The sequence below is a fragment of the Numenius arquata genome, chromosome 5 (genome assembly GCF_964106895.1).
Source record: "Numenius arquata chromosome 5, bNumArq3.hap1.1, whole genome shotgun sequence".
Lineage (NCBI taxonomy): Eukaryota > Metazoa > Chordata > Aves > Charadriiformes > Scolopacidae > Numenius > Numenius arquata.
Window position 1 is genome coordinate 55,453,966 of NC_133580.1, and position 15,994 is coordinate 55,469,959.

The 15,994-nt window shown below is 36.5% G+C and overlaps 1 protein-coding gene across 4 annotated transcripts in view; it reads left to right on the forward strand.

The window, feature by feature from the left end:
- The window catches only part of RGS12 (regulator of G protein signaling 12), a 90,955-nt gene that overhangs the window by 29,717 nt on the left and 45,244 nt on the right, over positions 1-15,994 (forward strand). The window lies entirely within an intron of this gene.

The window sequence follows — 15,994 nt, forward strand, 5'->3', positions numbered from 1 at the left end:
GCTTCACTCATGTTCTTAGATCATCACCACGGCCACAATGCCACCCCTATGGCTAGTATAATTATGTGATTGAAATCAAGAGGCCTCTTCATTATCAGCTCATCATTGTGAATTTTAAATTTGAAAAGAATGTATATTTTTGCCTTAGGTTTCACCATTTTTTAAAAGCTATGATAACTTGCCGCGGGCTGCCAGTATACACAGGTTCCACCATGTACTACCCTTAAGTATTGCATCTTTTCTATGTATTTTGTCCTAAGTTTTACCCAAGATGTAACTGACTAAATGGCAGTTTTGCTTTCATGAAGGTGGAGAAAAGGCCAGTTGTGAAATAAAACTGCATGCAAGAACAAAATCTCTGTTTTTGTATGTAAAAGGTAGTTCTGTATTTTTAGTCTGTTAATAATAGAATTCTTAAAGGGCTACTCCTGTCTCATATATGTATATTCTGAGGGCTGAATGCTAACACAGTCTAGCCCCTGATGGCTCTTCTGGAAGCCTCATGGATCTGTGACCACAGCCTATGTCCTTTGTTTCTTGTTTCCCTTTGCTAGAACCTGTCTGGTGTGGCTCAGTGGAGTAGCAGTGACTGACAGATGCTGTTTCTTGGAGTGTGCCACCAGGGGTCAGCTTTTAAATCAGTGCGAAGCATTAGATTTATGCTTTGTGATTTTACAGTCAGGACAGCTTGTTGAATTATAATATATAGCTTTAAATAGTGTAAGTTAGTCATGACATTAAACAATGATTTCTTTACCTTGAATTACTGTAGCATATGTGGTCATGGAGCTGATGCATAAGGCTTTGAAAGCATCCAGGGGTTTCTGCCAGGCATTCTTCTGCTCTCTTCAGACTTTTGACTGTTACAGTCCTGGCTGGAGTTGTTTACCTGCTGTGCTGTGTAGTGGCTGCACACCTCTGCTGGTAAATTAAACACTGCCAGGACACGGGGGCAGGCAGGGGATTGCAGCATTTGTACTGTCACATTGTTAGAGTTGTCATTTATGTGACTTCGACCTGGGCCAACTAGTGCATTTTCTCAAATGACTTAAGACATGGTTTAGAGATTAGCCCTAATAGCTAGTATCACTGTCCCTGGCAGGCAGTTTGCACGCAGCCAACTTTATTGATAGGAGGTTGGGAGAGCTTGGCTGGATACCTTGGAGTTTGTCATATTGTTTGGTCGTTTTCGACTATCTCTGGCTTCCAATTGCAAGAGTAGTTTCTGGTGGTAAAGCTCTAAATCTTGTCGCAGCTTGTTTAAAGCGTCCTCCAGTGAAACCGTTAACTTTCTTAGTTTCGAAGTACTTTTTTTCCATTCCTCACAAACTACACAGGAAAAGAGGAATACTGTTTGGGTCATGTTCATCTTACCATAAGGTCTATTGAAGACAGTAATGACCAACTGATCTCACAAGGTTCAGTTGGCCACTACATGCGTGGGTTTCTTTAAAAAAAGTAGAAAGCACCAGCTGTCTTTGGAACTATCCATTAGCTTATGGCGCTATTTATTTAACTAGTAGTGATATAGCCAGTATGTCTGTAGGTTATTGTCATCTTGTATTGAACGATGCCTATGATGACCCTTAGTCTTTTTTTTTTTTTTTCCTCCTGACATCATTCTTAGTGTGCCTTAAAGATTTCCAAAAGCATCATTTTTTTACATGTTTGGTCCTCCAGACTGCTCTGTTAAGAATTTCAAATTCTTTTCAGCATATTCTAGAGGATCTTTATCAGGCATTTACTTTGCCGTGTGTGATCTTACCAGGTACTTTAGTTATATCCATTGTTACTACCTAAAGGAGGACAACATCATGCTAGCACTATACTTCTATTTATTTTTTCCACAGATTGTGCTCTGGCATTAACCTTAAGTCTTTTCTGGTATATTTATAAATTTTTTTTATATTTAAAAATTAAAACCATAATTTTTAAAAGATTTCCAATATATGGTCTAAATTTTCCTTATGTTTATAGACTTTATTATGTAAAGTTCTTATATTCTTCACACTGTTTTTTAAAGCATCAGACAAAGGTGCCTTGGTCGACAGATGAGTACAATTGTGTGTAACCTCTTGTTTATCATGAATTGGAGATACTTATTTCTAGATACAATCGGGAATGTTAAACTGTGAGATTTTTTCCAGACACTGAGAATAATGGGATTTTTTTTTTTTCCTGTTCTTGCAATTGGTAAAGTGACCATACTTTTGTAATTTTACTGTTTACTCTTTTCTACTCCTTTTGGGTTATTTTCTTTAATTCAGATTCTGGAGAAATTTGCCATGTAAATTTGCATGTAAAAAGCTGAGTAGTCAGAGAATGTGCTGAGAGCTGGGTCTCATCTCTGCTTTCTTTGTGAGGTGCATATGACAGCGCTCATCCCATACTTTGGTGCCTGAGAAGAAACCAAGTGTGGCCTAGCATGGATTCCATAGGGAATTCAGTCCCCTTATGTGCAAAGACGGTTGGCACTGTATGGAGAAATTTATCCCTGAGGAATCAATCAGTACATTGTCTGACCCCGCCACTCGAGTGCTGTCCAAGCCTTACTGCCTGTGGGCTTGGCTCTCCAACCCAGGCTGATTTCTGTCACAGATCCAGAGGCACAGTATATGCTTTCAGGGACAAGATGAGAACTTGTAGTCTGCTTAAATCCTCAGGCAGCAGGCCTTACTTCCTGCCAGTAGCCAGTTCCACCATTCTGAAGATGTGTGATTAAATGGACACAGGTGAATTCATAAGCTGTCAACATCTCTGATGCAGTCACCTTTGTGGAACTAGAAGGATCAGCCAGGGTGAGCAAGTTAAGGTAACTACCCGAAGCTACAAGAGGGGTCATAGCCCTTAGCTCAGCAATATAAGGTAACGGACCTTTGGTTTGGGTCTTTTCCTTCGGTTCTGGTTTCTTTGCATAGTGACAAAACAGTCAGTGCTTGCTGGATTGGGACTGTTGGTAGATGAGCAACCTCTCAGGGGTGTTTTTCTCCATCATCCTTGGTACCTAGCGTTCTTTTAAAATTGGGCTTGCTCTCTTTGAACTAAAACTCTTTGCTCTTCTGGTTCTAATTCATGAGGCGTGTTAACTGCCTGACATCAAGGCAGAGTAATAGCTTACAGCACTGGGGTCTGTTAGTGAAGCTTAGAATTATTTGCTGCTTAAGGCTGGCCCCTTGCTTCAGTTTCTTATGTTACACTTGTTGATTCAAGAGCATCTTTTAAGGCTCCTCCCAAGAAGATGAGCAGTGAGGTGAAGTTACTCAAGGTAATAAGGACAAGAGCAGTCTCTGAAGATAAGAGCAGGCTTCTTTTATAAGACTGGGTGACTGGACAACAAAATGGCAGGTGAAAATGTATGCAGATAAATGTAAAGCAATGCAAATGAGGCAAAATAGTCCTAGCTTCATATATCGAATGATATATCTACATCTCTGAGCTGAGTGTTTCCTCTCAGAAGTGAGGTCTTTGAGTGACAAGAGGCAGTTGTGTGAAAACATCAGCTCAATACAGTAGCAATGAAACAAAATCTTATGTTATGAATTATTAGGGAAGGAACAGAGGAAGAAAACCACATAATGATTCCATTGTATAAATCTATGATTTGCCCACCCTTTGAATGTCATGTTCTGTTCTCTTTATTTCAAAAAGGTTATGATATATTAGAAGTGGAAAAGGTTCAGAAAGGTGTAACGAGTACAAAATCATGGGTGGCCTAGCAAACGTAGTTGGGATTGACTGCTCACTGTCTCCTTCGGGACAAGGAGTCATCACCATTAATTAAAGGTAGCTGAAGCCAGGAGCAAAACAAACAGAACGCGATTGTTCATGCAGGAGGTAAGTCGGTCTGTGGGACGCCTCACCACTGAGTGCTGTGGATGCAAGAAATTTGCATGTCCTTGGGGGAAAGTGGACAAGTATTTGGAAAAGAAAGCCACTGGGGATTATTAAGGAGACAAGCAACACCAGGTTTAGCAAACCTCCTGAACTAAAAGTCCCTTGAGTCTGGGAGAACGTAATCAGGGAAATGTCCTGTGTGTTGCCCTGTGCTACTTGTCTGTAGACATCCATATGGGGCCACTGCTGGAAACATAATACTAGGTTTGATAAACTTGTGTTTTGAACGGATTCTTGTGTTCTTAGACTCAAGGATGGATATTGCTTCTCCTTAACTGTGGGATTATGGATTGTACTGTCGGCACACGAAGCTGCCTTACCTTTCACTTGGTGTAAACTTGTTTGTAAATTACAGCCAAGGGCTCACTGACCATAGTATTTCCTAGTGCAGCATAACTGCCAGGACGCTGAGGGAGCATTCACTGTTTCTGCTACAGCTGTCTGAGGGAGAGGGCACCTGGGTAGAGCTTCTGCTGCAAAACAGATTGCCCATGTAATTCTGGGTGGGAATGAGGAACCGGGTGACTGATTTCATGCCTCACTGTTCTGCCCTCCCTCGGCTGCTCTTCCAGTTACCTGGTTATGCCTTTTTGTCGTGTCACGTGCTAATGGGGCGAGGAGGGATTTTTGCTCTGTGAGATCTGGATAATGTTAGGGAATGAATTAAGGCCTTATGGAATGAACTGGATTGGTATTTCTAGAGTATAATCACAGAATACATGCAGCACAGATGATAACCACTGTAGCTATCTGTGAATTGTTTCTGACCCTGTTTCCACGCTTAAACTGCTGAGATTTTGGCTAAGTGTTAGTACCATTTAATTTTCACTGTCCTTGTGGGTTAATCAGTGCAGTGCAGTGAAGTTTAAAAAAAAAGGGGGGGAGTCATCTGTGGAGCTTCTACAAGATGAGCTACTGCTTTTTATCCAATATTAAACTCTCAAAACATTTCATTGTTCTTCTGATATTTAAAAATATACAGTAAAAATCCATCTTCTCACTCTCGACTGAGGAACTTAAGTTCTGTCACTTCAGGGTGGTTCTTAAGCATTACTTGTTGGGCAGAAAGCGTATGCATTTCCTTCTGAAAATACGCAGCTATTGCTGGTCTGTCTGGAGAGTAGGTGTGGTATTGAAAATTACGAGATTCGTGTTTCACTTGGAACGCGATCCTTGTAAATGCCAATGCCCTGCTTACTCAAAAGAACACAGAGCGTTTTGGTAGGATGAGATAGGTTGCATAATATGCATACATGTGATTGTAATCATACCGAGACACGTACCTACACGCCAGAAACTGAAATGAATTTCCCGTGAGTCTTACAAGTTTTAACAATTATATTTTTTTAAAGTATTTTTAGATTATATTTTAAGTATTTTTAATAGGGATTGACGGCCTAGTTCACTCAGATAACACTCCTCAAAGGGGAATGTATTAAAAAAGAGAATACTTTGGAGGAGAAAACAATGTTGACTCAATGCTTAAACAAGTTTGGACAAACGTTTAAGACAGAGTCCTGTAGGCCCTTACCGAGTGCATTTTACATAAGCAGATTCCTCAGCAGCAGCATGCTGTTGTCTTTATAGAAGCTTTATTGTTACACAGGACCTGCCTAAACAACATTTTAAAAGCTGCCTGTTCCTTTTGATGAGAAGATACAGAACCAGTATTGAGGGCGGAGAATGTGGTTGGGAGGGAGGAGAATGGGAGAGGTGTTGATAGGGCAACAGGCAGAGAAGCCTCATTTTTTTACTGGACTCTGGAAGAAGTAAATATGTGTTCAGAAAGAGCGTAATAATAAAGTTGAAGGGACTGTTTCTTAACAATGAGCTATTAAACTATTTATACATGGAGAAAACTTTTACTGATAGTCAAGTGTCTGTAAGTATAAAGTTTTGTTTGTCTAAAGCGAACAGAAAACAGGAATATGGTTTAATGAGTAGCCTTCCGAGCTAAGAAATCTTGCAGTGAAATGTGATAAATAATGCTTCTAAGGATTCAATGAGGTTTTAAAGAGACAAAGTTCGTAAGTATAAGTATTTAAGTTGACTTTCTCTATAAGCTCTGTTATGAAATTAAGAATATACTATTTTTATAGACGTTTTAAATTTCTCTTTAGCATTGTATTGTTTTTAAAATGTGGAATGAGTTTAGTTGATATACAGATATTTCTCTAAATTTTATGTAAATCTTTCACTTAATTTTGACTATACTTGCACATGTGTTTCTGTAAGCAAGAATGTCATGTTGAAGTTGTAAGTTGCCTTCTAATTGTTACAGCATTTTTTAAGGTGTGCAGCTAAAGTGATTTTTTTTCTTCTAGCTGGATTTTTATCTGATAAAACAGAATCCAGACGGTATGAGTTATTAAAATAACTGAAAATAAATGAAAAGTTTTTATAGAATACAAAATTTCTGAGTTGTAGAGACTTCAAACCAATTTCAGCTTCTTGTTGCTCAGAAAACACATATTTTCTAAGTAAAGGTCCTAGCTGTATTACCGAATTTTGATATTATAGTCTTACTCTTTGTCTTTATCTCTCAGAGTATAATTGTCTTTAATGCTAAAAGTACAGCAGCAAAATGATCAATTTTTTTTTAATGAAAGGGAAAGAATTGCTTAGGAAGATATATATGCATTGTTTACTTAAAATTAGTAGTTTTCATGCTCAGTTTTACATTGGTTTCCTAAAAATCTCTTGATTCTTAGAGGCTTCATCTGCAGTAGTAGGAAATTCAGAAGTGGCTCAAGGTGTTTCAGTGATCAGTCACTTAATCATACCCTCCTTAATATATAATTGAATTTTGATTTTTTTATTGGGCTGCGAGTCACCTTCCGTCTCGGTGTGTAAGTTATGCTGTTTCTGCATGTTTTTATTAGCGGAGAGAATTCAGTTGTCTTAAAATGTTGATCAATAGAAGGGAAAAAAATAGTAATTATTTCAAAAACATTTGTGAAAAAGTATATTTTTTATTATTAGCTTACAGTCAGGCTCTACAGAAGTATTTTTCGATGTATACAATATGGCTTTCAAAACCAAATATTTGTTTTTAGAGTAGATTTCAGGATGGCAAATCTTCCTGAACTGAACACGTTAAAATGTGTACATCAGTCTTAGAAGTGTAGGCAGACAGCAGGGGGCACTCGGAACAGCAGTTTACATCCAGTCGCTTTACTTCACTGAATTTATTGTATAGGAAGTCTTGGTATTTAAAAAGGCAGCTTGTGTTTCAGTTATGTATACATGAACAAATTCCAAAAAGTTTGGCTTCAAAATATTTTTCGTTACTAGCGCTTTGGAATAGGAAGGACTTTTATATTTGAAATTTATAGAGGGAAACCACAACGTTGTAAATACGAGATTCTTCCCTCTTTTCATCAGTAGCATGTATGGTGTTTATTTATTGCTCAGTAGCTGTCAAATAATTGACAAAAGTATATCTGGACAGATTATAGAAAATTTTGAGAATTAGGAAAAAACCCAACATTTTATTTTAAAGCAAAGTTTTCTTGATTTGTGAGTAGGCTTTTCAATACTCCTGCGTTTTATTTCAGTAACTGAGGTCAGTGAGCTAAATCATACTCTTAACAGATATTTTTTTTTTTCTGGCTTTCATGCAAGTAGTTATTACTTTCTTTAATATGAGACAAAAAAACCCAACTTGGTATTGATGAGATTTAAGATTTTGATGGTGCGTTCTGCCAATGTCAAATTTAGTTCAGGAATTTGTTTGACTAGGAGCTGGCCTGGGGAATTGCCTCGTTCTAGTTGCCTGGTGGTCTTTGTGTGTGTTTTCTTCTTTTAGGAGTCAGGGATATATTAAATCCTATTCATCTTTTGACAAGTTAAAACTTACCCAGGCTTCCTGTCATTCTGTCTTTCTTTTCAGCTTTCGCTGCTCCAAAAACAAATGTACAAAGAAAACATGAGCAGGAAGTGGAGGGAGGGTAGAAGAGGAAAATGGATCAGCCATATCTGGGGTCTCTACCCCTTCCCACATTTTAGCTTCTAAGCAGATGGATGTGGGTTTACAACTGTTGTTTTTGGTATATCTGAATAAGGTTTTTAAAGCTGTTGTGTCATATTTTAACACTTTCCATTAATAGCTTGGCAAATTAACATTCCTTCTGCTTTTGACCTTTGAACTTTGAGTTGCCTGCCTGGTTTACAAATATGGTACACAAAATCACAAGATTTTGAATCTAGCAGCTGCTGAAGTAGCTTGTAGAAAATGTAGAGGGATATGAATTTTTTAAAGGGCTTTCAGAGTCACATGACATTTCATAGCCGTTATCATTAACTGGCACTTTCTAATTGGTAGAGCTTATTTGCAGTGTGAGTAGAGTCAATATATGGAAAAAATGTGGACATGCAATGCTTAGTTCAATGAAATAAAATCAACAGCTCTAAAGGTTTGTTTAAACTAAGGGATTATGAGGTTTATAACGCCAAGTATGAGTGACTAGAATGTATAAAACATTGCCCACACACAGTGTTCCTAGCAATGTTCACTATGGTTGCTCTGGTGAACTTCTAGGCTTGCAGCTGCATCCTGTTGCATGCAGGGTTATTTTTCTCCTAATAAGTCTTGTGTTCTTGTGGGTAACATCCCTGGGTAACCTGTTAAAACTCTGCTAGTACATTTGATCTTTCTAGGTGATTCCTGGAGGACTTAGGTTGAGCGTTAAGTAAATACTGTTGATAAAAGTCCTTTTTTATGTTACCCCAAAGGGGTATTCACAGGATAGTTTTCTAGGCATTTCTGATCCATTTGTCCTTTTTACTTATCCACTGTAAGGATTATTATGCACCTGGTCACCTGCATGTTTGTAATGGTATTGCGGCTTGGTTAAGGTATTTACAGTGAAAATACCTTCTGCATCCCACTTGGTTTAGTGTCAAGCAAAATGCAGCATTTAAACAGCACTGGCTTTTCTTCTTTATAAAATTATAAATTTTTAATACTTATCCACACATAGTAAAACTGTTCTTCTTTGCAAGTACCATAAGGAATTTGCTTCTTAAGCCCTAAAATAATGGAGGGTGTAATTTGTAAAACACATTCCTGTCTACCCACCCATTTGTTTCCATTGCATTTCTTCATGGTATTAAATACTTGAAGAAGACGGCATTCTAAAGTGCTGTGGTGTGCCTATTCAAACAAGTAATCAGTCATAAAATGAACTTTGTCCATTGCAGCAATTTGCTTATGTCTCTGGAATGCTTGTTAGAGTATGCTTCCTCCATTTGCATCTGCAATTAGCTTAAAACTTCTTCTCTGATCACTCTAAATTGAGAAGGCTGAGTTTTTCCTATTAACCAAGTCCCTTCATCCTAAATCCAAAAATGGGAAGATGTGCAGACTTGGACTGTCTTTTGCAAGGCAGTCTTACTGTGAGATCTTGAGTAAAGGTTCTTAACTACTTTTGGCCTCATCTTCTCTCTATATAAGTTCAGAGTAATATTTGCCTTCCTCATAGGATTGTTTTTATATTAGGGGCTCAACCTAGGAACTGTATGGATGTGGGGGATTCCACATGCTGCATTGAACAAGGGAGAACATTCCTCTTTCCTAAACTACTATTAGTAAGTCCACCTTGGCTTTAAGGACATCCCACTAGCATAAAAATGCCCACTAATCATTCCCACTTTGCAATTCTGGTGTTTATTTTTAGCAGAAAATTGTATTCTGATTGCTTAAAAATAACAGCAATGAATGGTTTAGGTCTTATCGCTATTTACTTGTGAATAGCAGCAAACTTCATAAAATCCCATACTTTCCATACACAGTCTCTTGAAGACACTGCTGTCACAGGCAGGTTAATAGCACCACTTCCCTCTTGTATTACAAGTCCCCTATTTTGCTCTCTGTTCCTGAGGAGCTGCGCACAGAGCTGCCTTGACATCAGTGGAGCACAGGCTTGGGTAGTGAGGAAGGAAGGGCAGAATATCAGTTGGTTTCTGAAAGGAGAATTTTGTCTTTAGCGACAACGGGCTGCTCCTAGGTTAAGCCAAATATGCCAAGTTTCCTTGTACTGTGGATTTTTACATGCAATTTATAGCGTTAACCACTGAAAAGTTAAGCAGAATAGACCGTTTGAGGTCCTACTTTATTCTGGCTTGCATTATGTAAACCTCTGAAAATAGTGGTTTACTATGTAAATGTTTCTATAACTAATGTTAGGGTGATTAACTAATGTTTTTCTGAAAACTGTCTTGGAAATCTGTTTTATTGAATACAGGACTTTCACACAATTTAACATCATTTCGTTTTCCTGATTTGTTATAGGAAACGTTTTAAAATACAATCAGCATGATTTATATAAAATGATCTAGCTTTTCTGTTGAGAGATAATTGAGATCTAATCTGAATCCCTGACGAACCACAGCTTCCTGCATTGGCCTGTTGCTATGGGTAACATAAAGGGAGTAAAATAGAACTTCATACGAAATGCCTTTAAACTTTACTGGCATGTACAGGCATGGAACAGGGTTGAATTTTTTAGTTTAATCTTTGAGAAGCTGATGTTTTAAGGAAATGCTTTTTCCCTATTAAGTGAAGATGAATTTAGGAAGAGTACTGTTAGGAAAAATAACTGCTGTTTCTTACGAAGAGCGGGTAAGTGATATGAATTATATTTAGCTAAGGCAAGGCATTGTTGCAGTGAGAAATTAAAAGAGGCTATCGCTAGAAGATAGAAGAATGTTATCAGCTTTAGAATGCTTTTTGCTTAGCTTTTAAGCTTTTTTACTTTAAAGTATTTGAGTTAAAATTCCTTTGTCAATGCAAACATTGGGGTTTATTATCAGAGAAGAGTAAAGGGAATCTTATTGTACCAACTAACATTCAGATTTTGAGATGTATTTATGAACTGTGCCCAACATGTGTAAAACTGAAATATCAGTATATTTATAATCTGTGCAATTTTTTTAATTTGTGCAATGTATTTTGTATATGCTTTCTGTACCTCTATATCAATATTATATCTTTAGGTAAAACTGTATATTTTATATAAATCTTTATCAAAATAATTTTGGGGATGGATTTGGCATTTGAGGCACTGTGTTTATGTGTGATAAGATTGGTTTTGTTTGGGGTAAAAAGTTGAACACTTATTTCTTAAAGGAATTCCAAATATCACATAATTTACTGTTCATATGTTGTTTTTATAGATTCAAGTATTTGAGGAAAATATTTAACCTTCAGAGAAGAATGTATTCAGTAAAATTATTGTACATTAGCTGTGCTGTATTTTTTGGGGGGGGAATTATTACATCTATAATACTTCTGTTTTAACTATTATAAATGCACTTCTTTGGTGGCAGAGAATTGAAAAGACAAATTATGTAATACTCCTTTAAGTGGCATTCTGAAGAACCATCCTTTTCGTGGAATTCTAAATCATTAAATTAATTGCAATAATATTTTAAACTGAGGATAAAAATAATATTACTAAAATGTTTAGGTGAGAAATACACTTGAGATTATTTATTAGAAGGGAAAACTAACAATAATTTATAAGTAATATGGCTTTAGTTTTTACTTAAAACGTTAGAACAATGTTTGCTGTATTTTGAGACATCATCTCCATCCCAGAGATTATTAGAGTTCATGGCATTTATATAATGTTAATGCTGTAATGCATATAAAAGGATAAAAATATATGTATGTAATATAAGTCTTGGAGTAATGTGACTGAAGATCTAGGGACCCGCTTGTAATTCATACCTTGGCAAAAGGAGAAGTTGCTTCAGGTGATTTAATAAGTAGTTTGAACAGAGCTAGATGCAAGCAGACAGTCAACTGAGTGATAGGCTTTTCCTGAGCTAAGTGACAGAATGTTTGAAAGTTGGCTATTTGTATTCAGTCTGTAAATCTTCGGTGCTTCATCTCTCTAACAACACAAGTTTCCCAAACTTATTTTGTATATTGAAATCATGAGAAAATCAGTTTAGAGGGTTGGTTGGTGGAGCTAGGTATGCTATTCCAACCGGAAAGGCTTAATTAGAGGGGCTTTTGTAATATAGTGTGTAGTGTAATATAATATTGTATAATACTGTAGTAGGTAGGTCTAACAGATTCTGAAGGCAGCAGTCAGAGAATTCTTTGGATTCAGCAAAAAAAAGCCAATGCCTGTATTGGAAGAAAGTATGCTGTAGAAAGGACACATAGAGAGGTCATTTTAGATCCCTTTTTCTCTGAATCTTTCTGGGTGCCTAGGGAAGAAAATAGATGTTTCTGTTTACTCTGTGATTTTGTCATTGTTAGGGTAGGAGAGAGGAATACTTCTTCATTGTCTTTAAAGACTTTATCCCTCTGCATCTCAGAAGGAGTTGGAAATATATGTCTCTTTTCACTCAAGAAGGCACTCACCCACAGTCTATTAGTGCAGATGATTTCATGTTGCTCCATTTTATTGCTAAGGCCTGGCATTTCCCAGTATCTGTCACCCCTCCTGCTATTCCCATCTTTCCTTTTGTTCTTCTCAAGTACTTGAGCATGACTTTGACTTGAAGAACAAATTTTGAGGTGGAAAAAAAGGACATTATTGTATTGTGTTACGTGGGTAGTCTGTACACATGGATTTATTTGATTAATATAATGTCTGGGATCTGGGTGGGGTGTTTTTGGGTTTTCTGCATCATGGTTTTATGGGAGTCTTTGATAGTACTTAACTGCCTGGCACCTGATCCATGTAAAATGGAACGAAGTGGATTTTCTGGATAAGTTTCTGTCAACTGAAAGATGTCATCAGACTAGTTTCATGCAGTGGTGCACACATCTAGCAGGTTATAGACCATGCAAGCTAAAAGATACAGGCTGTTTCAACCTTACAAATTATTCTCCTTTATGCCCTCTCTCCCTTTTTGCCCTGTTGTTGCTGCAAGATACTATGTTGTCTACTTCTATACTGCAACAAAAAGTTTATGTACTCACAAAGTAGTTTTCTCGCTGTTAATTATTGTAAATTTACACTCTTAGATTTGTTGCAAGCAAATCCATGACATCAAAAAACTCATGGGCCTGTCTGGTTTTTCTACCTAGCAAACAGAGATGATACAAAGAGAAATTTTACATATTTTCTCTTAATCAGAACTTTATGCTATCTAATATATGCTGAAGCGCTTGCCAGTTTACAGAGACCTGGAACACCTTTTATGGTGTATGATAACTGGGGAGTCACTGTTGAGCTTGCTGGCCCTGGCACTGCGCTTCTCACTTGGATCACAGGGATCAAGATCTTGCCCTGAAGTCTAGGGCAGAGAGTTGAATCCTCCAACTTTGTGGTGTGTGCTCGGCTGCTAATCCAGCTAGATGAGCCAGCAGAATTCCCACGAAGAGATATATTAGAAGGCATTTTAGTTTTTCTGAACCATATTATTTTTTAAATTTTTGTAATTTGTTACCATCAGACTCCTGGCATATACCATGGGCTTTTTTCTAAAAAGCCTTTTTTGGAAGTCAGAGTACTTTGAAGAACTAATTTCAGTTCTTATCTGGTTGTGAAAGATTTGAGGCTTGAATACAGTTAGATTTTATCTCTGGGTGATAGTTCATATGTACATTCACAAAATGAATATATGTATGTCTTCTCATTTGGAATGACATACTTAAATACTTTTTTTTTGATCTTCACGTTACCCTAACTGCCACAGGGTCAAACCCTGTCCTTCCTCCATCTTTCAGAAATGGCTACACACAAGAACTGTTCAATATTATAGCTTTTTAATACATATGTTTTTTAATAGGTAGTTCTTAATATGTATGTGGCAAGTGTTAAATTTCATCAAATAATCAAACTTTATATGTATAGTAGATCAAATTTTGTCCTGAAGAGCCTCCATTGGTGGTAAGCGTGAGCGCTGAAGAATGAAAAACAGCCCCGAACACATAGTGAATTTTTAAAATGAGATCATCATAGTATTTAAAATCTGGTCTTGCAACTTACGGCTTTGGACAAATCTAGACAAGCTTCAGCTGAACAGTTTAGAAAAGAAACTGCTTTGTCTAAATGGGGACTGCATGCAGCTTCTGACAGGTTTACGTTAAGATTTCTAACTACTAACAAACATGTTTTGAATATAGTACTGTAAATTCTTACATGATAATTACAAGCTTTAGTTTCTAGCTGATTTTGTTGAATTAAGTGGATTTAGTTCAGTTATATAAATGAATTCTAAAAATATTCTTAAATTTTCTTCTATGATCTACAGAAGTAAATTGATAATGCTTGGAATGTGCTAGGTAGTTTTAGTAACACTGTAATGTAAAAACAATTACATATAGTTGGAATATATCAAAAACCAAAGGGAAATTTGAAATATCTTAATAGCACAGAAATTGGTGGTTGATATTTAGATAAGAAATTGTGTTCTTCCTGTGGGTACTTTAATGTTTAAACATAAAAATTACTCAGGCCTTGCTTGGAGAGATTCTAAGGTGTTGATGCATGTAATGTAATGTGCATTAGCCAAAGCATTTAAAATGAACACACAAAACTAACCCATGGTGAATAGAAAGCTCACTGTGTTAAGTTATGCTGAATGGATTGAGGTAAAACAGTATCTCATTGTTCATAGAACTTAATTAAGTGGTACTATTACTGTAATATTTGAGCTTTTCTATGAAATCATACAACTTTTTCTTTGAAATGATATTCTACAATAGTTAACTTCCCAGTTTTTGAAAAAAAAGTAGTAGTGTAAATATTCTTATTACTATCATGGGAATTCTATTCATTTTACTTGATACCTTTCAAAAACATGGAGGGGAATTGTACTTGGTGTTTGAAGCTAGATTCATGCAAGCTGCCAAAGTAAATGACCATTCCTAAAATGTATATATTTTGAAAGTCTTTTTATTTTTTTTGTCTACTGTGTAAACTGATACTATTTCTTTACTTTGATTCATCCTTTTCCTCCTCCTTTGAAAAATGACATTGGAATTGTTTATTCAACAGCTATTCTGTACAATATGTGAATAAGAAATTAGAAGCAATCATATTTATAAAACAGAGTTCAGTAATGTAAATTAAACTTTATAAATTGCATTAATTAAGGTACAACTTCTGAATGCATAATATGCTTGCTAGACTTATGTGCAAATTAAAAGTAGAAAAGATGTCCTAAGCCTCACTGAAGAACTGTACCCAGAACAGTAGTACTTCTTTGCTATCTGAAACATTGCTGTTAAAAAAACCCAAGAGTCCTCGATGGGCTTTTGATTATATTATTATGCTTCCCAGATTGAGAAGCATTTATTTTTGTGTAGTTGAACAAGAAGTGCCATCGTGTTTTTGATCTTCTCCATCAAAGATGTATTTGTGTTTATCTGAAGTAGCACCAGAGGAATGATGTCAGTAGGGACTAGCTTGATTTTGAAAGTTCCAAAATACTTGTATTAAAATCTAGATCAGGTCCTCTGCTGCTGATGTGAATGGTGAGGCCACAACAGCTTATAACAAGTGGTGTTCCTCAGAGAGTGTTAACAGCAGTATGAGATCCTGCAATGAAATACAAATGAAAAAATAATTAAAAAAGGAGAATATAATATTCTTTTAAGGATTGCTAAAGACTTTTGTGGATTTTGAATGGAAAGGGAATGTTTGTTGCTAGGACTGGAAAATACAAACTATGGAGAAATAACTTTTCTCTTGAGTTGTGTATATGTGTATGTTTTTTTTTCTTCTGCGTGTATTCCATCTTGGAAATATTGTAGATACATAGGGCGTTTCTTTTTAACTGTTTAGAAGGTTACTTAAAGGTTCAAGGGCACTTTAAATGACCAAGAAAAGATTCTCCAAATTAAAATAATTATTTTAATAGGCATTAAAAATCAATACAGACTTCAATCCAAAAATGAGCTGCCCTTCTACTTTTTCACTCAGCTGAGGGTCGAGGTGCAAGCTGTAGAGTATGTTTGGTCACCTACTGGTTTTTACAGAAGTGTTAGCTGCTTTAAGGTAATCTGTGATCAAAGTGAGAAGTTTAGCACATAAACTTCAACATTTCACTAAAAGACTAATTGTCCTTGAAAATTTGACGTAAAATACTAGTAGAGGTGGTGAGGTGTTCTTACCTAGCTTACTGGAAACGC